Genomic DNA, 26,180 nt, shown 5'->3' on the forward strand with positions numbered 1-26,180 from the left:
AGAATATGTGCCTAAAGAATTTTAGTTTGGTTTCATGAAAATCACACTTTGCTGCATTCAGAGTGAGACCTGCATCAGCTAGTAACCGGCACACTGGCATAAGAACCTTGCCATGCTCTTATTGCTTTGCTCCAAAATACCAGTATTTCATCACTGTAATTAAAGCACGCGTGACAGGTTCTATTATTCACCGTATAACATCCTGAAATATTTCAGTAGCAGACAACACTCCAAAACTCAACCTTATGCACCTGAACAAACCAACATGAGTCGAAAAAGTAGTGATGTACCTGCAGTTCTCTTCCAACTCAAGTTGATGGGATCCCGTGTTCAGGTCAAGATGGGAGAAAACTTTTACACAGTTTAGTTGCATGATCATGTCTGCTATGTGTGGGCCATGATGTCGTTCTCTCTCAATTGCTTTGTTGGCCTGGCGCATAGCAACACAGATGTGCACTGCAAATCCACAGTTCTTTTTTGGCACCACTGCTATGGGTGAAACACATGGTGTAGGACTGGTGGTGCTCTCAATGATGTCATGCTTCAATAGTGTTTCTATTTCGTTCTCAACAGCTTTTTGCAAGTGAAAATTGACTCGACATTGCCGCTGAACAACAGGTCGAATGTTCTCATTAATGTGAAGTTGCAGTTTCATTGTCTTGAGCCTTCCTAGGCCATGAAACAACAATGGAAACTGTCTTACAATTTCAGATTGAGTGTGAAGGCTGTAATTGAGAGATATAAGTCCCTTGTCAGCAGCAGTGGCAAAACTGAGTAGGCATGCAGTAGATTAAGTTCCTTGAACAATGTGAATTGGCACTTGCACTGATACTGCTTTATGTTGCATTGTCGCTATGAATGACTCTGCAACAGTTTGGAGGCAGCACGTATGTATACCTTTGTGTTTGACGGTTGAGGCTTGGCACAGGAGACAGACTATTAAACTTCATGACTGGCATGATGTTAATTGAAGCACCACTGCCTCTGATAAAGGTTATGGGGCAACCATTGACTTTTATTTTAATCTTGGGGTGCTGTCCAAACGAATTCAGTTGTTTCATTTGATGGTTTGTCTTTTGTTCTCCTTGCACTCAACCAAACTAACACGTGCCTGCTGTTCTTTGGCTGACATCATGGCACATCCATATTCTTCACTGGTGCTTGATAATGATGTTGAAGAGCCTGTGTAGGATGAGTTTGACAATGATCGACTTTGTCAGGTTTCTACTTGTCGCAACTGGTGCTGTGGGCATAGGAGTGACCAGAATGCTTCTGGAACCTTCTGGCGTCCATTTTCTCTTCTCACTGTGACATACATTGTTTCTCTTTCGCTTTGCAAACAGCTATGAAGTGGTTTTCTTTCCTGCAACCTAGGCATGTCTGTCCCATGGCTGGACATTTACCTTCATGGGGAAAAGAAAAAACGCATCAAAATTACAACTTTGCTTTCTTTAAAGACATCAACTTTCTTGCATCTATCTTGTACTTGTGCTTGCTTTTCATGACCTACCCTGATTCATTTTTCATCATTACAGCTTCCATACCAGCAGCGTGTCGATCTGCTCTTTCATCGGCTCTTACAGCCATTAGTATTTTCTCTAATCTGACTGTCTCTCTCAACATGTGCCTTTTGAAAGATTCTGAAAGACAGCCATTGATGACTCTGAGGCACAAGGCTTCTTCGTCACTAAATTCACTAAACTGGTAGTGCTTGATATGCACATCAAGTCTTTCAACAAACTCATCTATCGTACCACCAGCTTGCTGTCTTGCTTGATTGAAAATGTACCTTTCATGGTCGAAATTGGATTGAGCTTAAAACCTAATGCTTCTTTGACGGTTCAATATTGCGTCAGGTTGTGAGACTTCCTTCAGCACTTCTGTACACCAGCATCGGCATGGTTCTTTAAGTTCTTAATGATTTTCTTGTCATCTGTTTTTTTCTAAGACATCTATGAAGTCATTGAAAGTCAGGCAGCCCATCCAGTGTAGGAAAGTACCATCTTGCCTGGCATGTTACCCCCATATTTCACTGTATATATATGTTGTTTTAGTTGTATGTGTCACTGGGACCCTGCCAGCCAGGGCCCCAGTGCTCATAAGTGTGCCCTGTATGTGTTACCTGTGTTATGACTAACTGTCTCACTGAGGCTCTGCTAATCAGAACCTCAGTGGTTATGCTCTCTCATTTCTTTCAAATTGTCACTAACAGGCTAGTGACCAATTTTTCCAATTTACATTGGCATACTCGAACACCCTTATAATTCCCTAGTATATGGTACTGAGGTACCCAGGGTATTGGGGTTCCAGGAGATCCCTATGGGCTGCAGCATTTCTTTTGCCACCCATAGGGAGCTCTGACAATTCTTACACAGGCCTGCCACTGCAGCCTGAGTGAAATAACGTCCACATTATTTCACAGCCATTTTACACTGCACTTAAGTAACTTATAAGTCACCTATATGTCTAACCTTTACCTGGTAAAGGTTGGGTGCTAAGTTACTTAGTGTGTGGGCACCCTGGCACTAGCCAAGGTACCCCCACATTGTTCAGGGCCAATTCCCCGGACTTTGTGAGTGCGGGGACACCATTACACGCGTGCACTACATATAGTTCACTACCTATGTGTAGCTTCACAATGGTAACTCCGAATATGGCCATGTAACATGTCTAAGATCATGGAATTGCCCCCTCTATGACATCCTGGCATTGTTGGCACAATCCCATGATCCCACGAGTCTCTAGCACAGACCCGGGTTCTGCCAAACTGCCTTTTCAGGGGTTCCACTGCAGCTGCTGCTGCTGCCAACCCCTCAGACAGGTTTCTGCCCTCCTGGGGTCCAGCCAGGCTTGGCCCAGGAAGGCAGAACAAAGGACTTCCTCAGAGAGAGGGTGTTACACCCTCTCCCTTTGGAAAATGGTGTTAAGGCAGGGGAGGAGTAGCCTCCCCCAGCCTCTGGAAATGCTTTCATGGGCACACATGGTGCCCATTTCTGCATAAGCCAGTCTACACCGGTTCAGGGATCCCCCAGCCCTGCTCTGGCGCGAAACTGGACAAAGGGAAGGGGAGTGACCACTCCCCTGACCTGCACCTCCCCTGGGAGGTGCCCAGAGCTCCTCCAGTGTGCTCCAGACCTCTGCCATCTTGGAAACAGAGGTGCTGCTGGCACACTGGACTGCTCTGAGTGGCCAGGGCCAGCAGGTGACGTCAGAGACTCCTTCTGATAGGCTCCTTCAGGTGTTGCTAGCCTATCTTCTCTCCTAAGTAGCCAAACCCCGCTTTTCTGGCTATTTAGGGTCTCTGCTCTGGGGAATTCTTCAGATAATGAATGTAAGAGCTCATCCGAGTTCCTCTGCATCTCTCTCTTCACCTTCTGCCAAGGAATCGACTGCTGACCGCGCTGGAAGCCTGCAAAACTGCAACAAAGTAGCGAAGACGACTACTGCAACTCTGTAACGCTGATCCTGCCGCCTTCTCGACTGCTTTCCTGGTGGTGCATGCTGTGGGGGTAGTCTGCCTCCTCTCTGCACTAAAAGCTCCGAAGAAATCTCCCGTGGGTCGTTCCCCTGCAACCGCAGGCACAAAAGAACTGCATCACTGGTCCCCTGGGTCTCCTCTCAGCATGACGAGCGAGGTCCCTTGAATCCAGCAACTCTGTCCAAGTGACTCCCACAGTCCAGTGACTCTTCAGTCCAAGTTTGGTGGAGGTAAGTCCTTGCCTCCCCACGCCAGACTGCATTGCTGGGAACCGCGTCTTTTGCAGCTACTCCGGCTCCTGTGCACTTTCCGAGGGAATCCTTTGTGCACAGCCAAGCTTGGGTCCACGGCACTCTAACCTGCATTGCACGACCTCCTGAGTTGTCCTCCGGCGGCGTGGGACTCCTTTGTGCAACTTCGGGTGAGCACTGTTTCACTCCACTTCGTAGTGCCTGTTCCAGCACTTCTGTGGGTGCTGCCTGCTTCTGAGAGGGCTCCTTATCTTGCTGGGCGCCCCCTCTGTCCCCTGACGCAATTGGCGACATCCTGATCCCTCCTGGGCCACAGCAGCATCCAAAAACCCTAACCGCATGACTTGCAGCTAGCAAGGCTTGATTGCGGTCTTTCTTCAGGAAAACACTTCTGCACGACTCTTCACGATGTGGGACATCCATCTTCCAAAGGGGAAGTTTCTAGCCCTTGTCATTCCTGCAGAATCCTCAGCTTCTACTTCCTAGTAGCAGCTTCTTTGCACTCACAGCTGGCATTTCCTGGGCATCTGCCCACTCTCGACTTGATCGTGACTTTTGGACTTGGTCCCCTTGTTCCACAGGTACTCCAGTCTGGAAATCCATCGTTGTTGCATTGCTGGTGTTGTTCTTTCCTGCAGAAATCCCCTATCACGACTTCTGTGCTCTTTGGGGAACTTTAGTGCACTTTGCACTCACTTTTCAGGGTCTTGGGGTGGGCTTTTTTTCTAACCCTCACTGTTTTCTTACAGTCCCAGCGACCCTCTACAAGGTCACATAGGTTTGGGGTCCATTCGTGGTTCGCATTCCACTTTTGGAGTATATGGTTTGTGTTGCCCCTATCCCTATGTGTCCCCATTGCATCCTATTGTAACTATACATTGTTTGCACTGTTTTCTAATACTATACTGCATATTTTTGGTATTGTGTACATATATTTTGTGTATATTTGCTATCCTCATACTGAGGGTACTCACTGAGATACTTTTGGCATATTGTCATAAAAATAAAGTACCTTTATTTTTAGTATATCTGTGTATTGTGTTTTCTTATGATATTGTGCATATGACATTAGTGGTACTGTAGGAGCTTCACTCGTCTCCTAGTTCAGCCTAAGCTGCTCTGCTAAGCTACCATTATCTATCAGTCTAAGCTGCTAGACACCCTATACACTAATAAGGGATACCTGGGCCTGGTGCAAGGTGTAAGTACCCCTTGGTACTCACTACAAGCCAGTCCAGCCTCCTACATTGGTTGTGCAGCGGTGGTATAAGTACTTTGTAACTACTTACCACTTTTGTCATTGTACTTTTCATAAGAGAAAAATATACAAAACAAGTTCAGTGTATGTACACCTAACCAAAAAGTTTTGCATTTCTTTTCTCACTTCTTTTCTAAAGTGCTGAAAAGTACCTCTAAACTTTCTAAAAAGTTCTTAAAAAGTTTTAAAAGTTTTTTTTCTGTCTTTCCAAAAGTTCTGAAAAACTTTTTTCTCACTTTTTCTATCCCTTAAACACTTTCTAAAATGTCTGGCACAATCCAAACTGTTGATCTGTCCAAACTTGCTTATGATCACCTTAGCTGGAAAGGAGCAAGGAGTTTCTGCATAGAAAGAGGTTTAAGTGTAAGGAAGAATCCCTCTAGAGAACTGTTGGTTAACATGCTTGTTGAACAAGATAAAGCCAGAGGTGGCACTTCTGGTGAGAAATTAGCTGATGGTTCCCAGTCTGATTCTGGGGCACCTCTAGCAAAAGATGTGGGAGGGAAGCTTTCCAGCCTGCCCCCTAGCAAGCCACCTAGCATAGCTGGTACTGATGTAGAGTCACACCATACTGATAGTGTTGTCTCACATCACAGTAAGAGTATTCCTTCTCATCATAGTAGAAGTGCTGTTTCTGTTAGCCAAGCTGTTAGAGTGCCATCTGTTAGGGACAGGTCTCCTTCTGTTCATTCTCACCTTACTTCTGTTTCAAGGAATGACCCACCCACCCACCCTGATGACAGAGTGTTAGAAAGGGAGCTCAATAGATTGAGAGTGGAACAAACCAGGCTGAAGCTCAAGAAGCAACAGCTGGATTGGGATAGGCAGTCCTTAGAAGTGGAAAGAGAAAGACAGAAATTGGGTTTAGAAACCCATGGTGGCAGCAGCAGTATTCCCCATAGTCATCCTGCAAAAGAGCATGATTCTAGTAATCTGCACAAGATAGTTCCCCCTTATAATGAGGGGGATGACATTAACAAGTGGTTTGCTGCACTTGAGAGGGCTTGTGTTGTACAGGATGTCCCTCAAAGGCAGTGGGCTGCTATCCTATGGCTATCATTTAGTGGAAAGGGTAGGGATAGGCTCCTTACTGTGAAAGAAAGTGAAGCCAATGATTTCAAAGTTCTTAAGAATGCACTCCTAGATGGTAATGGCTTAACCACTGAACAGTACAGATGAAGTTCAGAGAAACCAAAAAGGAGTCTTCACAAGACTGGGTAGACTTTGTTGACCATTCAGTGAAGGCTTTGGAGGGGTGGTTACATGGCAGTAAAGTTACTGATTATGAAAGCCTGTATAACTTAAGCCTGAGAGAGCATATTCTTAATAATTGTGTGTCTGATTTGTTGCACCAGTACCTGGTAGACTCTGATCTGACCTCTCCCCAAGAATTGGGAAAGAAGGCAGACAAATGGGTCAGAACAAGGGTGAACAGAAAAGTTCATACAGAGGGTGACAAAGATGGCAAGAAGAAGGATGGTAAGTCTTCTGACAAGGGTGGGGACAAATCTAAAAATGAGTCTTCATCAGGCCCACAAAAACACTCTAGTGGGGGTGGTGGGTCCAAATCCTCTTCAAATCAAAACAAAGAAAAGAAACCATGGTGCTATTTATGTAAAATAAAAGGCCATTGGACAACAGATCCCAGTTGTCCAAAGAAAAGCACCAAGCCTCCTACCACTACAACCCCTGCTGCTACACCTAGTGCCCCTAGTAATAGCAGTGGTGGTGGGAGCAAACCTACTAATAGCCAATCCAAGGGAGTAGCTGGGCTCACTTTTGGTAACTTAGTTGGGGTTGGTCTTGTTAGGGAGACCACAGAGGCTGTGTTAGTCTCTGAGGGGGCTATTGATTTAGCCACCTTAGTTGCTTGTCCCCTTAACATGGATTAGTTGCTTGTCCCCTTAACATGGATAAGTACAAGCAACTACCCCTAATAAATGGTGTTGAGGTTCATGCCTACAGGGACACAGGTGCCAGTGTTACAATGGCAATAGAGAAACTGGTCCACCCTGAACAACACCTACTTGGTCACCAATACCAAGTAACCGATGCTCACAACAACACACTTAGCAACCCCATGGCTGTTGTAAATCTCAACTGGGGGGAGGTTACTGGTCCAAAGAAAGTTGTGGTTGCCTCAGATTTACCTGTAGACTGTCTACTAGGGAATGATTTAGAGACATCAGCTTGGTCAGATGTGGAGTTGGAGGCCCATGCAGCAATGCTGGGCATTCCAGGGCATATTTTTGCTTTAACCAGGGCTCAGGCCAAAAAGCAAAAAGGACAGGGTGACTTGGATCCTGGAAGAATGGACCAAGTGCTCCCTAAAGCTAGGGCTAGTAGAAGTAAAGCACTACCTACTATCCCTCCCTCTACAGTGGATTCTACTTCTGAGGAAGAAGAATTTCCACCCTGTGCAGAACCTACACCAGAGGAGCTGGAAGCAGACACTGCTGAGCTTTTGGGTGAAGGGGGCCCTGCCAGGGAAGAGCTGAGTGTGGCACAGCATACCTGTCCCACACTAGAGGGTCTAAGGCAGCAAGCTGTCAAACAAGCAAATGGGGATGTCAGTGACTCTCACACAGTTTACTGGGAGGACAACCTCTTGTACACTGAAGCAAGGGAACCAAAACCTGGAACTGCCAGGAGATTGGAGATTCCTCAGGAGTACAGAAAGTTCCTCCTAACTCTAGCCCACGACATTCCCTTAGCTGGACATTTGGGGCAAATGAAAACTTGGGACAGGCTTGTTCCCTTGTTTCATTGGCCTAGAATGTCAGAGGACACAAAGGAATTTTGTAAGTCCTGTGAAACCTGTCAAGCCAGTGGCAAGACAGGTGGCACCCCAAAGGCACCCCTTATCCCACTACCTGTGGTTGGGGTTCCCTTTGAAAGGGTAGGGGTTGACATAGTTGGCCCCCTTGACCCTCCTACTGCTTCAGGCAATAGGTTTATCTTGGTGGTAGTGGACCATGCCACCAGATATCCTGAAGCAATTCCTCTAAGGACCACTACAGCTCCTGCAGTGGCAAAGGCCCTCCTGGGAATCTTTTTCAGGGTGGGCTTCCCAAAAGAGGTGGTATCAGACAGGGGAAGCAATTTCATGTCTGCTTACTTAAAGGCCATGTGGAAAGAGTGTGGTGTTACATACAAGTTCACCACACCCTATCATCCACAAACAAATGGACTGGTGGAGAGATTTAACAAAACTCTCAAAGGCATGATTATGGGACTCCCTGAAAAACTCCGCAGGAGATGGGATATCCTGTTACCTTGCCTTCTTTTTGCTTACAGGGAGGTACCCCAAAAAGGAGTGGGCTTCAGCCCCTTTGAACTCCTATTTGGACACCCTGTGAGAGGTCCTCTAACACTTGTTAAGGAGGGTTGGGAACAACCTTTAAAAGCTCCAAAGCAAGACATAGTGGACTATGTACTTGGCCTCAGATCTAGGATGGCTGAGTACATGAAAAAGGCCAGTAAAAACCTTCAGGCCAGCCAAGAGCTCCAAAAGCAATGGCATGACCAGAAGGCTGTTTTGGTTCATTACCAACCAGGGCAGAAAGTGTGGGTCTTGGAGTCTGTGGCCCCAAGAGCACTCCAAGATAAATGGAGTGGACCCCACATAATTGTTGAGAAGAAGGGTGAAGTCACCTACTTAGTTGACTTAGGCACTGCCAGGAGTCCTCTTAGGGTGCTCCATGTCAATCGCCTGAAACCCTACTATGACAGGGCTGATCTCACCCTGCTCATGGCAACAGATGAGGGACAGGAAGAAGAGAGTGACCCTCTCCCTGATCTCTTCTCTTCCACAGAACAAGATGCTCTAGTGGAAGGTGTAGTTTTGGCAGATTGTCTTACTGCTGAGCAGAAAGACCACTGCATAAATCTCCTTGGTCAGTTTTCTGAACTCTTCTCTACTGTGCCAGGCACCACTTCTTGGTGTGAGCACACTATAGATACTGGACACAGCTTGCCTGTCAAAAGTAAGATCTATAGGCAGCCTGACCATGTCAGAGACTGCATAAAGCAAGAAGTGCAGAAAATGCTTGAACTGGGAGTGGTTGAGCACTCTGAAAGTCCATGGGCCTCTCCTGTGGTACTTGTACCAAAACCTCATTCCAAGGATGGAAAGAAAGAAATGCGGTTTTGTGTAGACTATAGAGGTCTCAACCAAGTAACCAAAACTGATGCTCACCCTATACCCAGGGCAGATGAGCTCATAGATACACTGGCATTTGCCAAGTATCTAAGCACTTTTGATTTGACTGCAGAGTATTGGCAGATCAAATTATCAGAAGATGCAAAAGCAAAAACTGCATTTTCAACCATTGGAGGCCATTACCAATTCACAGTAATGCCTTTTGGATTGAAAAATGCACCTGCCACTTTTCAAAGGTTGGTGAATACAGTCCTGCAAGGGCTGGAAGCTTTTAGTGCAGCATATCTAGATGATATAGCTGTCTTTAGCTCCAGCTGGGATGATCACCTGGTCCACCTATGGAAAGTTTTAGAGGCCCTGCAAAAGGCAGGCCTCACTATCAAGGCTTCAAAGTGCCAGATAGGGCAGGGGAAGGTGGTTTATCTGGGACACCTGGTAGGTGGAGAACAGATTGCACCACTTCAGGGGAAAATCCAAACTATTATAGATTGGGTTCCCCCTACAACTCAGACCCAGGTGATAGCCTTCTTAGGCCTCACTGGGTATTACAGGAGGTTCATGAAGAACTATGGCTCCATTGCAGCCCCTCTTAATGACCTCACCTCTAAGAAAATGCCTAAAAAGGTATTGTGGACAGCTAGCTGTCAGAAAGCTTTTGAGGAGCTGAAGCAGGCCATGTGCTCTGCACCTGTCCTGAAAAGCCCCTGTTACTCCAAAAGATTAATTGTCCAAACTGATGCATCTGAATTAGGGGTAGGGGCAGTCTTATCACAACTTAATTCTGAGGGCCAGGATCAACCTGTTGCTTTTATCAGCAGGAGGTTGACCCCTAGAGAAAAGCGTTGGTCTGCCATAGAGAGGGAGGCATTTGCTGTGGTCTGGGCACTGAAGAAGTTGAGGCCATACCTGTTTGGCACTCACTTCATTGTTCAGACAGACCACAAACCTCTACTTTGGCTAAAACAAATGAAAGGTGAAAACCCTAAATTATTGAGGTGGTCCATATCCCTACAGGGAATGGATTATACAGTGGAACATAGACCTGGGAGTACCCACTCCAATGCAGATGGACTCTCCAGATATTTCCACTTAGACAATGAAGACTCATCAGGTCATGGCTAGTCTTATTGTCCTTCGTTTGGGGGGGGGGAAGGGGGGTTGTGCAGGAAAGTACCATCATGCCTGGCATGTTACCCCCATATTTCACTGTATATATGTTGTTTTAGTTGTATGTGTCACTGGGACCCTGCCAGCCAGGGCCCCAGTGCTCATAAGTGTGCCCTGTATGTGTTACCTGTGTTATGACTAACCGTCTCACTGAGGCTCTGCTAATCAGAACCTCAGTGGTTATGCTCTCTCATTTCTTTCAAATTGTCACTAACAGGCTAGTGACCAATTTTTCCAATTTACATTGGCATACTGGAACACCCTTATAATTCCCTAGTATATGGTACTGAGGTACCCAGGGTATTGGGGTTCCAGGAGATCCCTATGGGCTGCAGCATTTCTTTTGCCACCCATAGGGAGCTCTGACAATTCTTACACAGGCCTGCCACTGCAGCCTGAGTGAAATAACGTCCACGTTATTTCACAGCCATTTTACACTGCACTTAAGTAACTTATAAGTCACCTATATGTCTAACCTTTACCTGGTAAAGGTTAGGTGCAAAGTTACTTAGTGTGAGGGCACCCTGGCACTAGCCAAGGTGCCCCCACATTGTTCAGGGCCAATTCCCCGGACTTTGTGAGTGCGGGGACACCATTACACGCGTGCACTACATATAGGTCACTACCTATATGTAGCTTCACAATGGTAACTCCGAATATGGCCATGTAACATGTCTAAGATCATGGAATTGCCCCCTCTATGACATCCTGGCATTGTTGGCACAATCCCATGATCCCACGGGTCTCTAGCACAGACCCGGGTACTGCCAAACTGCCTTTTCAGGGGTTCCACTGCAGCTGCTGCTGCTGCCAACCCCTCAGACAGGTTTCTGCCCTCCTGGGGTCCAGCCAGGCTTGGCCCAGGAAGGCAGAAGAAAGGACTTCCTCAGAGAGAGGGTGTTACACCCTCTCCCTTTGGAAAATGGTGTTAAGGCAGGGGAGGAGTAGCCTCCACCAGCCTCTGGAAATGCTTTCATGGGCACACATGGTGCACATTTCTGCATAAGCCAGTCTACACCGGTTCAGGGATCCCCAAGCCCTGCTCTGGCGCGAAACTGGACAAAGGGAAGGGGAGTGACCACTCCCCTGACCTGCACCTCCCCTGGGAGGTGACCAGAGCTCCTCCAGTGTGCTCCAGACCTCTGCCATCTTGGAAACAGAGGTGCTGCTGGCACACTGGACTGCTCTGAGTGGCCAGGGCCAGCAGGTGACGTCAGAGACTCCTTCTGATAGGCTCCTTCAGGTGTTGCTAGCCTATCTTCTCTCCTAAGTAGCCAAACCATCTTTTCTGGCTATTTAGGGTCTCTGCTCTGGGGAATTCTTCAGATAATGAATGCAAGAGCTCATCCGAGTTCCTCTGCATCTCTCTCTTCACCTTCTGCCAAGGAATCGACTGCTGACCGCGCTGGAAGCCTGCAAAACTGCAACAAAGTAGCGAAGACGACTACTGCAACTCTGTAACGCTGATCCTGCCGCCTTCTCGACTGCTTTCCTGGTGGTGCATGCTGTGGGGGTAGTCTGCCTCCTCTCTGCACTAGAAGCTCCGAAGAAATCTCCCGTGGGTCGACGGAATCGTCCCCCTGCAACCGCAGGCACCAAAGAACTGCATCACCGGTCCCCTGGGTCTCCTCTCAGCACGACGAGTGAGGTCCCTTGAATCCAGCAACTCTGTCCAAGTGACTCCAACAGTCCAGTGACTCTTCAGTCCAAGTTTGGTGGAGGTAAGTCCTTGCCTCTCCACGCCAGACTGCATTGCTGGGAACCGCATCTTTTGCAGATACTCCGGCTCCTGTGCACTTTCCGAGGGAATCCTTTGTGCACAGCCAAGCTTGGGTCCACGGCACTCTAACCTGCATTGCACGACCTCCTGAGTTGTCCTCCGGCGGCGTGGGACTCCTTTGTGCAACTTCGGATGAGCACCGTTTCACTCCACTTCGTAGTGCCTGTTCCGGCAGTTCTGCGGGTGCTGCCTCCTTCTGAGAGGGCTCCTTGTCTTGCTGGGCGCCCCCTCTGTCACCTGACGCAATTGGCGACATCCTGATCCCTCCTGGGCCACAGCAGCATCCAAAAACCCTAACCGCACGACTTGCAGCTAGCAAGGCTTGTTTGCGGTCTTTCTTCAGGAAAACACTTCTGCACGACTCTTCACGACGTGAGACATCCATCCTCCAAAGGGGAAGTTTCTAGCCCTTGTCGTTCCTGCAGAATCCTCAGCTTCTACTTCCTAGTAGCAGCTTCTTTGCACCCACAGCTGGCATTTCCTGGGCATCTGCCCACTCTCGACTTGATCGTGACTTTTGGACTTGGTCCCCTTGTTCCACAGGTACTCCAGTCTGGAAATCCATCGTTGTTGCATTGCTGGTGTTGGTCTTTCCTGCAGAAATCCCCTATCACAACTTCTGTGCTCTTTGGGGAACTTTAGTGCACTTTGCACTCACTTTTCAGGGTCTTGGGGTGGGCTATTTTTCTAACCCTCACTGTTTTCTTACAGTCCCAGCGACCCTCTACAAGGTCACATAGGTTTGGGGTCCATTCGTGGTTCGCATTCCACTTTTGGAGTATATGGTTTGTGTTGCCCCTATCCCTATGTGTCCCCATTGCATCCTATTGTAATTATACATTGTTTGCACTGTTTTCTAATACTATACTGCATATTTTTGGTATTGTGTACATATATCTTGTGTATATTTGCTATCCTCATACTGAGGGTACTCACTGAGATACTTTTGGCATATTGTCATAAAAATAAATTACCTTTATTTTTAGTATATCTGTGGATTGTGTTTTCTTATTATATGGTGAATATGACACTAGTGGTACTGTAGGATCTTCACTCGTCTCCTAGTTCAGCCTAAGCTGCTCTGCTAAGCTACCATTATCTATCAGCCTAAGCTGCTAGACACCCTATACACTAATAAGAGATACCTGGGCCTGGTGCAATGGGTGTAATTACCCCTTGGTACTCACTACAAGCCAGTCCAGCCTCCTACATCCAGCACCAGTATTTTGCTTTTTGGCGGTGTCGAATGGTGGCGGTGGTTTCAGAAACACAGCTGCATCGTACTTCGTGCTCTTTTCTACCACAGTCAAGAGCACATGCTATTCAGATGGCTACCACTGTTCACTTGGACCTGTACCTTCTGTAAGCACCAGTTGTGTATTCTCACTTGGGTCATCACGCTTGAATTGAAATCATGTATTGTTGTCTTCTTTATCGGCGGTGGGTAGCTGTTCTGTTTCTCATACTTGATCATAATTGCATTTAGCTTTTTGTATTATACCTGATTGTAACTGTTGATGATGGCTCTGTTTTATGGCGTGGCACAGTATTTTTTCTTTCAGCCTCACTAACGGAATCTGGTGGGCTGTTCGAGTGCTCTCCTCCACAGCACTTTCCAATTCTTTGAGGGCCATAAGTAGGCTGCTGCGGGGCTTTGACTCTACAGATGCCAACTTCAAATTGCTTCTCATCGATTTGGGTGCATGCAGCATGCACAAGTAGTTTGCTGTGTCACTGCAATCGCCTACTCGCCACCAGCATTGTAGCGTCTTCCCATCCTGGGAGCATGAAAAGGACCACGTCACACACTGACCTCTGTAATAGACGTCTTTATTTCTGAGCATGCGATTGCACTTTCCCCTCGGATCACATTATAACTTTTAATAACCCCACCCTAACACCTCCCAACAAGTTACACTATTCCTTTATTGATTCTGCCTAGAACAGCAAGGGTCCTAGCGCACATAGGCTCACAACACTACACACATTACAGGTAAGCACATTAGTTGTAGGAAAAACACAAGCTTCTCCCACAAATACAGCTGCAAACACTTCCCTCAGACATACATAAATGGTATAACACCAGAAGCAGTGCAAGCTTTCCTACACAGAACTAATGCACCATATTCAGTAGAAGGGCAACTTTCACGTAGATACATAGGTCCTCGTTACCAGATCCCAGTTAAATCTTCAGAGAGATACTGAGATGGGAATTAGCAATTTCATCAAACAACAACAAATAGGAGGGGCACCTGCGGGAGGTTCGGAGAACAAACTTCTGGTCCTGTGTATATAACTCCCAATAGTAATCAAATCAAAAAGGTATACACAGTTCCAAAAAGGTATTTCTCTCAAAATTCTATTCAGGTTGCTGGAAAACCAATTAGTTTGAAGCAAAAGCCCTCACTCACCTTCCGGTGACATGCTTCATCATAGGGCTTTGCTCCTCGTGAGGCCGGCACTGCAATGCCTGACGGGCCCCACAAGGGGGGCTCTTTGCCGGAGATCTTTTGCAAATGATGAACAGCCGGTCAAAAAACACTAAGCTAGGATTGGTATAGAGGCAGTTAAAAATGACTAGAGGTAGAACGCAATTTATTAGGATCTTAGACCTCTGACATGATTAAAAACAACACAGGGGAGACAATAAAACGATGTCTAAACTCCCCAGCAAAGCAAAAATTTTAAATAGTAATCACTAAGGGCCTGATTACAACTTTGGAGGAGGTTTTAATCCGTCCCAAATGTGACGGATATACCACCAGCCGTATTACGAGTTCCATAGGATATAATGGACACGTAAAACAGCTGGTGATATATCCGTCACTTTTGGGACGGATTAACACCTTCCTCCAAAATTGTAATCAGGCCCATAGTCTCTCAATTGGGAGTATAGTGTAAGTAGACACAGGATCCCCTGTGTTACTTCAAATGATAGGTCAACATGTTTCTCGCTGATTAGTCAAAAATGATCTGGTGCGATTCATCAGGACCATGACACCTACCTAATCCTGGATGTTTGATACAAAAAATTCCTTTGATGACTGTTTCTTTCTCCTATATTTCAGGTTCCTGTCAATCAGATATTCCCTACTACGGGTCTCTAATTGCTTAAGGATCAAAGGGATCCTGTGTCTACTTACACTATACTCCCAATTGAGAGACTTAGTGATTACTATTTACAATTTTTGCTTTGCTGGGGAGTTTAGACATCGTTTTATTGTCTCCCCACGTGTTGTTTTTAATCATGTCAGAGGTCTAACATCCTAATAAATTGCGTTCTACCTCTAGTCATTTTTAACTGCCTCTATACTAATCCTAGATTAGTGTTTTTTGACCGGCTGTTCATCATTAGCAAAAGATCTCTGGCAAAGAGCCCCCTCGTGGGGCCCGTCAGGCATTGCAGTGAAGGCCTGACGAGGAGCATAGCCCTATGATGAAGCATGTCACCGGAACGTGAATTAGCAATTTCAGCCAGTGTCCCTTTATGAGTTAATGAGGATTATGAGTTTTTCCCAGGAACAGGGAATACCATGGTGACGCAGAAATACAGTTTCCAGTTCAGCATATAATTTACAAACATTTACCACCTACTTAAAGTAGATGGTAAATGGTTTGGGGCTGTTTTCTTGGCCATGTGGGACTGAGGAGAGGCTGAGGATGATGGGAGGGTAGAATACTTCTTACCTCAGCTGGGTTGAGACTTTCTCTGCCCCCCCGGGCTGCTGCATGTATTTGGATGGGGACAGGGCATAGTAACTGCCCACAGTTTCCTCAGTTATGCATTAGACACTAAGGCCCTCATTACGAGTTTGGCGGTCGTTTTGGAAGACCGCTGCAGTGGCTGCCACCAAAGGACTGCGAGTGTTGGTGGTATCCTGACCGCCGTATTACGAGTCACATACTGAAGACCGCCCAAAAACAGCCACAAATCTGTCATCGCCAGGCCGGCCGTGGGTAGGAGAGAGGCGGCCCCACCACCAGCACCGGCTCGCAGACAACATTCCTCCCACCAAATTATGACCCACAAATCAGCACAGCGGTTGTTCCACGTGGTAAACCACTGGTGGTGCAACCCGCTGCACTCAAAAATACACTTCCAAAAGAACCCATAGCCACATTGGACAGTACGAATACCCCACACCCGAGACACATACACACATCAGCCACACCCACACACACCACTATAAAACACACTCCCACACATCCCCCAATCCACTGCAAAAGGAACGATTCACACAGATCCGGAGATACTGCCATACCCAATATTTAGCACATATACACCATTGGCACACTCACACGCCACACCTAGCAGAACTGCACACAAACACCACAACCGAACACCACACCACCCGAACCACCACACACTCCATCAAGCACCAAACACGCCACCCATGCACACAACACCCCCCAAACCACTTCACCACCGCCATGTCCCCACAAAAGCACCCACGATTTGCAGACGAAGAGTTGAGGGTCATAATCGATTAAATCATCAGGGTAGTGCCACAACTGTTTGGAGCACAGGTCCAGCAAACATTCATATCCAGGAAAATGGAGTTATGGGGGAGGATCGTCAACAGGGTCAATGCAGTGGGAAACCATCCACATACAAGGGAGGATATCAGTAAGAGGTGCATTCCATGGCACACAACACAAGACTGGCAGTGGATCCCCACTTTCTCCGCCAGAGTTCACATTGTGGGAGGAGAAGGTCTTGGACATCCTGCATCCTGAGGGCCAGACTGGAATAATCGGAGGACTAGGTGACGGTAAGTCACTTACAACCCCTGCCACCAATGACCCCTGTACAGCATGCGTCCCCACCACACTATCACTCCCTAATTCAACACACCCAATCACTCAATGCCCCTCCCCTGCATGCCACACCACCCAACTGCCACCATCCCCACACAGTCCACCCCTATAGCCCAGATAGCACTCACAATGGCAAGCACTACAACACCCACAATGAATGACTCCCCACACATGAAAAGCCGCCAGCCCTACTTCAGAGCGGAACACCTTAAACCATTACACCAGCTACAATAACTGGATGCTTCGACTGCGTAACACTACATGGCAATGAGAGCAATGCTATCCACAATCCACCACCTTCCATGGAACATGGAACCAATTTCACAATCCGTCACCTACCAACAATGTGTGCATTGCTGCATCTGTCATTGCCATCAGGGGGAAACAAGTCAAGCCACTGTATGCATCAGACAATGATATGAACAAGTATGCCTACACAATGTAACTCTCTCCCTCTCCCTTCACAGGTACCCCTGCCACTGCCACCCTGCAGAGGAAGCCAGAGACAGACAGCCCTCTCCAGGATGAAGACCCCAGTGAGGATTACAGTTCTGGATGTCTGGACATTGATGACTTACATGTCCCATCTGGAACATCTGGTCACTCCCCCACACCAGCCTCACCCTGCCCACATCTGAGACCCCCACCCCTGTGGTAGCAACAATACAGGCAATACCTCGTCCCCAAACCTGTGTCCCAACGACTGTTCAATCAGAAGTGTGCCCCACAGTACAGGGACCTGAGTCTACCCCTCACACCCAAGACGAATGTCCTGGTGTACGTGGGCGTGGGCACACCGTGCCAGGGGCACAGGCACAGGGGGCCAGGGCCAGTGGGAGGGCACCTGTGGGCCAAGGGATGGGGCACCCTAGGGAAAGGACTGGCCAGGAGGCCATCTCCCAAGTCCTGGGAGCATATCAGCAATCCCAGGACAAGATGGGCCAGATACTCTTCACCGTGCAGGAGAACTAGAGGCTGCAGAGGTATTACCACCAGGAGGCCATGCAGCAGTGGCAGGCACACAATGCTGCCATGTCCTCCATTGCAGGGGTGCTAAAGGAACTCACATCCATCCTGCGTGCGTCCTCCTCCCACCACAAGCCCCTTTCACTAGCCACATACCATCTGTGCCATCTACTTCCGCCTCAGCTAGTGGAATGGAGGCCCTGCCAGAGGACCCACAGGCCACTAGCACCCCCCCCTCTGTAGCTGAGGAGTCCCCCGCAAGTGAGGCCGTCCATCCAGTCATCCTGAAGGAGCTGATGCCAAGACCACTGGCAGGAAGTGAGACTCTCCTGAACATTCCCTCTTGGGTGCCACTGAGACACCCTGTTGACTGTTCACTGTCACCTCTCCATTTTCCCATAGACCTTGAATATTGGACCTGTACTACCTACAGCTGGGCCAACTGCTCTGATGATTTAATCTGCCATGACCCCACTCATCACCCATAGAACATGTAAATCACAATAAACGCCATTGCGCACAGCTACTGCTTAGGTGTCTTTATTGTAACATTTATGAATTATCTGTTGTACAATATGTAAGCTTACTTAAACCATTGACCAGCAGCAAAAATCTGTAAGATGGACAGAAGGGGGAGACACGTGCAGCAAGTTTGGTAGTAGAACAGACTCTTCCTCAAATCCTGTGTCAAGGGAGCCAGCAATTAAGGCAGAAACCAAAGTAGGACCACCCAATTTACCTGTAAATACACCAAGACAGAGACAACCATCATGATAGGAGTCATTGTTGCCCAGTCAACACACATGCAGTACACTGTCATCCTCCCTAGAATGAATACCCAAGTGGCATCTGAACACAAAATACAATAGCAGATCCACATTTCCAAGACATCCATTCCCAAACGTCCATCCCTCACAGCTCACAGTACCCAATTAAGGGCAAGTTTGACTGTCAATATGAGTTAGCTACCATATCTGTCCATTTTGTACAGTGAGGATAAGTTTCTATACTGTTGACACAACCTTAGTTGCCATTCCTTTTGCAGTTGACCATGGATTATTGAGACCATACAACATGGCCAATCCCTTGCAGATGTGATGTCACCCAACTGCACACTAAACATAGTACTGACATATGAACAGTAACACCTCCACCGATGGGCACATTATAACTGCCACAAGCTCACACAGAAGGACAGCTACATTTAACACCTCCACTGATGGCACACACCTGGGTGATCTATGTCACAAGGCAGACAGGAGTACAGCTCACATACAAGACACTTTGCACATACCTGTAGATCATTGGAAGTATTGTTGGATCAGCTCTGTCCTAAAGTCAGCTACATCCTCATAATCTGCCTCCTCATCAGTGTCTATGTCTCCTTCATCAGCCACAGGTCCAACTGCCATCTCCTCAACATCCAGTAATGGTATGTGACGTCTCAGAGCCAGATTGTGTAGCATGCAGCAGGCAACTATAATCTGGCAGACCTTCATTAGTGTGTAGAGCAGCGCACCTCCTGGCCGTCACTTGTGAGATGTACTGGTCAGCGAGTCATACCAGCTGGATACTGATGGAGTAAAAGTCCTTTCTGTTCCTGTACACTTGTTCATTGACCCTGGGAGGAACCAAAGCAATGTGGGTGCCTTCTATGGCCCCTATCACATGAGGGACATGTGCCATGGCATAGAAGTCAGATTTGAAGGTGGCCAAATCTGCATGAGGGGGGAACCTGATGTAGCTGTCCAAGTGTCTCAGTAAGGCCCATAGTACTTTGTGCAACACTCTGTTGAACATAGGCTGTGACATCCCTGCTGCCAAGCCCACTGTCATCTTGAACGAGCCTGAGGCAAGTGAGTGTAGCACAGATAACACCTGTACTGTGGGAGGGATGGCATAGGGATTACGGATGGCTGGCAAGAGATCAGGTTCCAACTGGGTATACAGTTCCATGATGGTCTGACGGGTCAGACGATACGTCTGAATTATGTGTCTTTTTTCAAGGGTAGCAAGGTCGACTAGGGGCTGGTACACGGGTGCATGTCTCATTCTCCCCGTTGCACGGTATTTAGAAATGAGAGAGAGGAAAAGCCACACGTTGATGTTGACAGTTCACATGCCACCTAACACTATACATGCAGGTTGGTAACACACACATGTGGTTAGGCCGTCTACTAGGCAGCAAGTGACTACACAAGTTGTGTCATAGTTATCAGTACACTCACTTGACTATCCATGAATGTCACATGTGTGAACCTTGCTATGATGTGTGAACATGGTTAATCTATGCACAGGTCATACATGATGCACTTATCATTCACCTACAATACACTAACTACAAGCACAGAACAGATGGAAGTGACCTAATTCTGTTGGCGTTAGTTATCATGGCGATAGACGGTTGCAGCTGCTGTGCAACTTCCTATTGGATAACATTGTTGCCTGTGGGAGACTGGGGCCAATGATGATCACCGCCAAAGGTAGCAGTCACGTACGCGGCGGCGGTGACCGCCAGTTTGTGTTGCACAGCTCACTTGACTGCTGACACTAGTGGAAGCAACACCTCCACTGCGTGAGCTGCTGTATTCTGTCTCTGGGAGCCATTATGCCAAGTCCTGCAGGATAGAGGGCCCCTGCCTTCATCCAGGAGGAACTGGAAAAGCTTGTGGATGGGGTCCTACCCCTGTATGGACAGTTGTATGGGGCACCAGAGCAGCAGGTGAGTCCAATGTTCCTGTCCTGTCTGATGGTGATGTGTGTGGGGTTGAAAGGTGTGAGACGATGCACACGGAGTGGATGCATGCAGATGCCAAAGGAGTAGGTGTGGAAGCGCCATAAAGACACGTTTGTGTGGTCATGAGATGTGCCTGATGTGTGAAGTTCACTGCTGTTGGTGTGATGCCACTCTACATGACTTTCTCCTTCTGTCTATGTCACCCATGCAGGTCAGTGCCCATCAGAAGAAGGGGATTTGGCGTGCCATTGCGAAGCAAGTGCGGACCCTGGGGGTCCATGCCCGGTGGAACTCCGACTGCAGAAAGCAGTGGGAGGACCTGAGACACTGCACCCGGAAGACCACGGAGGCCCAGCTGGGGACGTCCTTCCAGCAAGGGAGGGGTGCCCGTCGGACCCTGGCCCCCTAATGGCTCGCATTTTGGCGATGGGCTACCCTGAGGTGGATGGGCGCTTGAGGGCAGCACAGCAGCCACAATGGGGTTAGTACAGACTCACACCTCCATAATGGTAGGCATGTATGGCTTTGGCTAGACTACTATTGTGTATATGTTGTGTAGATCATTAGCAGTTGCACATCGGCTACGGGTATGCGCCACCCTGGAAGGAATTGTATCGGTTATGTGTGCCAGTACCAGGCAGACAGTGACTCATGAGGGTAGGAAAATTATTTTTGGATATTGTCTCCTGACATTTGTCATCTTTTGGGTGAGCATCTCCTTCCATCAGCATCAGTACACCTGAGGTGTCAGGACATTGCCATCACTAATAGTCTGCCATTATGAGAGGTAATTGGTGTGATCTAAATCAGCTGCCTCAGACTTTAGGTGTAGATGGCTGCAGGGGACAAAATATTACTGGCCATATTGTTTATGGATTTGATGACATGCTACCTTGCCAGGCAGGAATCAGTAGAATAAGGAGAGCAGGGTAGGGCTATGTTTACAGCAATGGGAGTGTACCAAGTACTGTGCTACTGTGCACTGTAAGACCCTTCATGTAATCAAAAGTTCCAGTGTTCCCACATTATTTGTATTAGAGTGCATAGCTCCTGTTTCCCCTCTGATTTCCCAAAGTTGAGCATTTCAATGTATCGGCATGCAATGGCATGGCATATCAGCAGATAATTTTTGGTTGTCAGTCTGTGTGAATGATATGCAGGTATTGACCCATTGAACCCTTTCTTTCTGCCCCACCCTCTCTTCCTCTGTCTTTGTGTGCATCAGCATCATCAGGCAAAGGAGAAGGGGCACCGCAGAGTGGGGAAGCAGCAGCCCACGGGACCCAGGAGGCTGATACCAGTAGAGCTGAGGGGACCAGTGTGACGGAGGGCAAGGGGTCTGCCAGGGGGATGACCGGTTCTAAAACATCCTTTTCTGATTCCTCCTCCGATGGAAGCTCCCTGGCGGTGGCAGACCCATCTGGGCAAGCCCAGCACAATCCTTGTCCTCCACCCCCCTTACCAGCACCGCCCACCCTGTAGCTTGCCACCCAGTTGCCCGTGCCCGCTCACCCAGGAGAGTGGGCGTCTCCTTTGCCGCAGGCACCTCTGCCCCTACCCCAGTCAGCCCTGCTGCCCTCAATGAGGAGGCTACTGACCTGTACCCAATCTCATACCCCTCTCCCCACACCCATCCAAAGCACACAGTCAGACCGCCATTCATCTACCTCAACAGACACGGTTCACAAAGACAAAAACAGGCTCCACATATCCTACCACTGCCATGCACACAGACAACAGACACATGCAGACACAACATCCACTCCCTACACAGACTCCACCTCCTCCCTCACAGACCCTACAACACTTGGACCTGCTTTCACCACATCAACACTCCCAGATCCATCCACAAGTCCCCTCATGCCCACCGTCACCAGAATAGCAGACCCGCATACATCCACCCCATTCAGAACACGCACACACACCACTACTACCGAAACCCCCAAATGCAGCACATCCACCTTACCTGTAGGCACCACCCCAACAGGCACTCACACATCCACCCTGTCATCTCCCTGCATCTCTTCTGTTCCTCCTCCCAGGATACCCAAACACCCGCACTCACCCACCCAACTGACACCCAGAACACACATATCTTCCACCCACTCACCTGCACCCAAGGCACCTACCAAGACAGACCTCTCAACCACTCCCTCTCCCTCCACTCCCACCCATTTTTCCCATGACCATCCTTATGTCCCTAAAAAAAGATTTCTATACAAGTTTGCCCTGTTCACTCCCACTGACCCTGTCCCTGTTTCCCCCAAGTGCCCTCATGCCCCCCCCAAACCCAGTCCTTCCACTTCCCAGTCCTTCCATGGCCCCCCTAGTAATGCCTCTTCCTCTCCCTCTCCCCCAGCAAAGACTACCACCCCCACAAAAGGCAAGGGACGTCCTCCAAAGGGCCATACGAAGCAGAAAGCCACCCCCTCTCCAAGTCAAAATCTGGTGACCCCCCCTTCCAAAGCCAAACCTCCACCTCAGTGCCCCCAATCACCCGAGGTGCCTGCATGGCCCATTGATTCCCCTGCCATGTGGAGGCCACTTTGCAGTTAGGAGTCAAATTGGGGCCAGATACTCTGCCCAGTGTGCCTGAGGCAATGGACACTTTTGGACTGGCCAGTTGGCCTGTGTTGATTTTAATGACGGGACCTTTATTTTAATACATCTGCACTGGTCACCTGTTGGTGTCGAGGTTAACAACCTTGTCCTGCCTTTCCTTCCACATGTATGTGTTGTATATGTTCGATTTGGTGTATGTCTACTGTGTATGTGATGTGTTTGTGTAGCAGTATGATTTGTGTGGGTGAGTTGTGCCATGGACTTGTTATGAAATGTTGTGTTATTGTGTCGCATTGTGCGGCAGTGGTGTGTATGTTGTGAAGCATCTGTGATGTTCTTTGTGTGTTGGGTGGACGTGGCCGGTGGTGTGACACGTTGTTTGGCAGTCTTATTGTTTGTATTGGTTGTGTGCTGCTGTTACATGTTGCTGGCCGTATGTGTTTACCTGTGGAGGTGTACATTGTGCCTCTCTGAAATTGCGTTTGTGTGGTTACAATGGTGTTGTGATTGTGTGACTCAGTGGTGTTCTGGTTGTGTGACTGGATGTGTCTAACAGTGGCGGTGGTGTGTGTGTGCGGTGTGGTGCTTTGTGTATGACACGTGTATGTTGCATATGGTGTGTCTTGTGTATGTGAGTGTGTATGTAGATGTGTTTGTGTGTTGGTATGGGTGTATGTTTGCGTGTGGGCGTGGCTATCCGCGCCGGGGTTGTGTTTTGCGTGTGGGTGTGTACTAATGGCCTTCTCTCTAGTGTGTGCTAGGTGTGTGTATTTATTACAGGTGTTGTCTTCATCTCCGTCGCTGGTTCTGGAGTTGTATGGCCACAAGGAGCTGTGAGAAGACTTCCAGTTCAGATTTCATGGTGGCTGCGGACCTGTCTGTGTTCCTGAAAGTGAGTGTCTCCTTTTATATTGCTCATTTCCACCAGGATTTTCGTGGCAGTGAGACCACCCCCGAAATCGTGGCAATGTGCTGGGTCCGTAATATGGTCAGCAGGAACATAGTCTCCGCTGGCCTGGAGATGCCTACCGCTGGCCGGGGTGGTCCACCTGCACTGGCGGTACTGGCAGTGTTTTGGCTGTGTTCTGTTAGGAACACTGCCATGGTCATAATATGGTGGTCTTCTCTGCCGGCCCACCAAACTCGTAATGAGGGTCTAAGTCAGTCTGTAATTACTGGGTCAGAAGTCTGGAAACCTGATAATTCTAGATCCAGAGAAACCGGAAAGCTGGTAGTTGCCTGGAGATGTATTACTAACTTCACTGGGATACTGCTCTAGGATATTCATAATGAGGGCCCTAAGTACAGCAGAGCCATTGGAATTTTCCCTCCCAAAGATAGCAGGTATGACCTGTGTTTCAACTACAGATTTAAATCTTTGTCATGACTAACTCTGCCTTTAATTCTTCTGAGGACAGGTAGAGTACCAAAGATTTGAATAAAATATGTAATTTATTGCAACCGTTCACATTATTGTATGTCTTAGGGAAATTTGCATTATAATTAACATCAATCTATGCGTTCCACCACAGATATAGACTGACAACGATATATTATGTGTTAGTCAGACAATCAGGTACAATAAATTTAATCTTCCAAAAGAGATGATGAAACATGTTAGGTAAAAGTGTGCATATTGATGCCTGAGTTATGCATTAAGGCGATATATACTATTTTTAAAAATATATATTTTATTAACCTTTTATTTCTTTACATTTACATGTTTGCTCGAGTTAACAACTTGCATTTGTTGTATGTGAACATTAAACAGTCTGCATTTGTGACGCACATTATACATGATTCGTTGCTTATTATTTTGGTATTGTTAACATTTTCTATGCATTCGTTAATACTTGGTGTTAATCTACACATCCCTTTGGCAAACCGTGCTATGCACTTCTCAATCCTATGATTGATATGCCTTTTGCCTCAAGAGCCGGGGTTGGTGGGTGTGGGTTGAGCCTCTCAGGAATCAACTCTGTATCAGTAGGTCCATCAGAAATCGTCGGACTGGGTTCCGCTAAGCCAGTCCCGGGAATTGATCCCTGGGCTATTGCTAGTCATACTGGGTTAGGCCGAATAGAATCGGCATGTCTGGACTGATTGCTAGTTGCATTGTTGCGTGAATAATCGGAAATTTGTGGTTGGCCTTCCATCTCCGGTACTGTCTCTAAGGTGATTGACCCCCTTCTTTGTTCCATAAGATGGAGAGTTCGGTCATTAAACAGAACAAGGTTTTCTACCAGGGATCTATTGTGGAACTCAATTGAAATTACGTCGTATGTTGATCCTAAGGGACACCACCGCTTAGTGTTACAAATATCTGAACGTATAACTGATAGACAGTTTCTTTGGTGTCGTAGCCAGTGGATTACTTTGTTAACCCTAGACTCATGGTCCTCGCTGAGTCCAGGAAGCAGTTTCGGGACTTGTTTCAAAAAGAGAGTATTAGTTCCAGGCTTAAGGCATTGGGGTTTTGACAATGAACCTGGGTCGTGAGGAGTCCTCTGAAGGGAAGGGGTATTAGAACAACCGGGAGCATGTTTGGGAGCAAATGGGCCACTGTCATTAGGAATGACATGGGACCTCCTGAGTGGGGGATTGTCAGTCTGTTTGCGGCTCTTTGATGGCAGGTAATTTGAGGGCCCTGAGGGGAATTTATTAATGGCACTATAGTTTCCCATGGTATCCCCCTCATCTAACGGTCTTTTGCAATATTGGCTCGCCTGTGTGGTGTTGGATTCTGGGCGTATTACGTTCCCAACTGAGCCAACCCGATATGTCTTCTCCTTTTGGTGATCAGCGACCTGGCCCCCCTGTGCAAGCTGGGTTGTTAGTATTGGATCAGGCATTGTATGGCCTATATCCGCCTCTTCATCCCTATGATTGCACTTGCATCCACACTCTAAGCTCTCCCGGAAGCATTTGGCCAATTGTAAAACCAGGGAACTATTCTCTGAAGTATAAGGGCATTGCTAGGCTCAGTGGCAGGGTGCATTGA

The 26,180-nt window shown here is 47.8% G+C and overlaps 1 protein-coding gene across 1 annotated transcript in view; it reads right to left on the reverse strand.

The window, feature by feature from the left end:
• CHRNA6 (cholinergic receptor nicotinic alpha 6 subunit) overlaps positions 1 to 26,180 on the reverse strand; it is a 297,310-nt gene that overhangs the window by 58,861 nt on the left and 212,269 nt on the right. The gene's annotated exons all lie outside the window — the stretch shown is intronic.

Source organism: Pleurodeles waltl, chromosome 1_2, assembly GCF_031143425.1.
Source record: "Pleurodeles waltl isolate 20211129_DDA chromosome 1_2, aPleWal1.hap1.20221129, whole genome shotgun sequence".
Lineage (NCBI taxonomy): Eukaryota > Metazoa > Chordata > Amphibia > Caudata > Salamandridae > Pleurodeles > Pleurodeles waltl.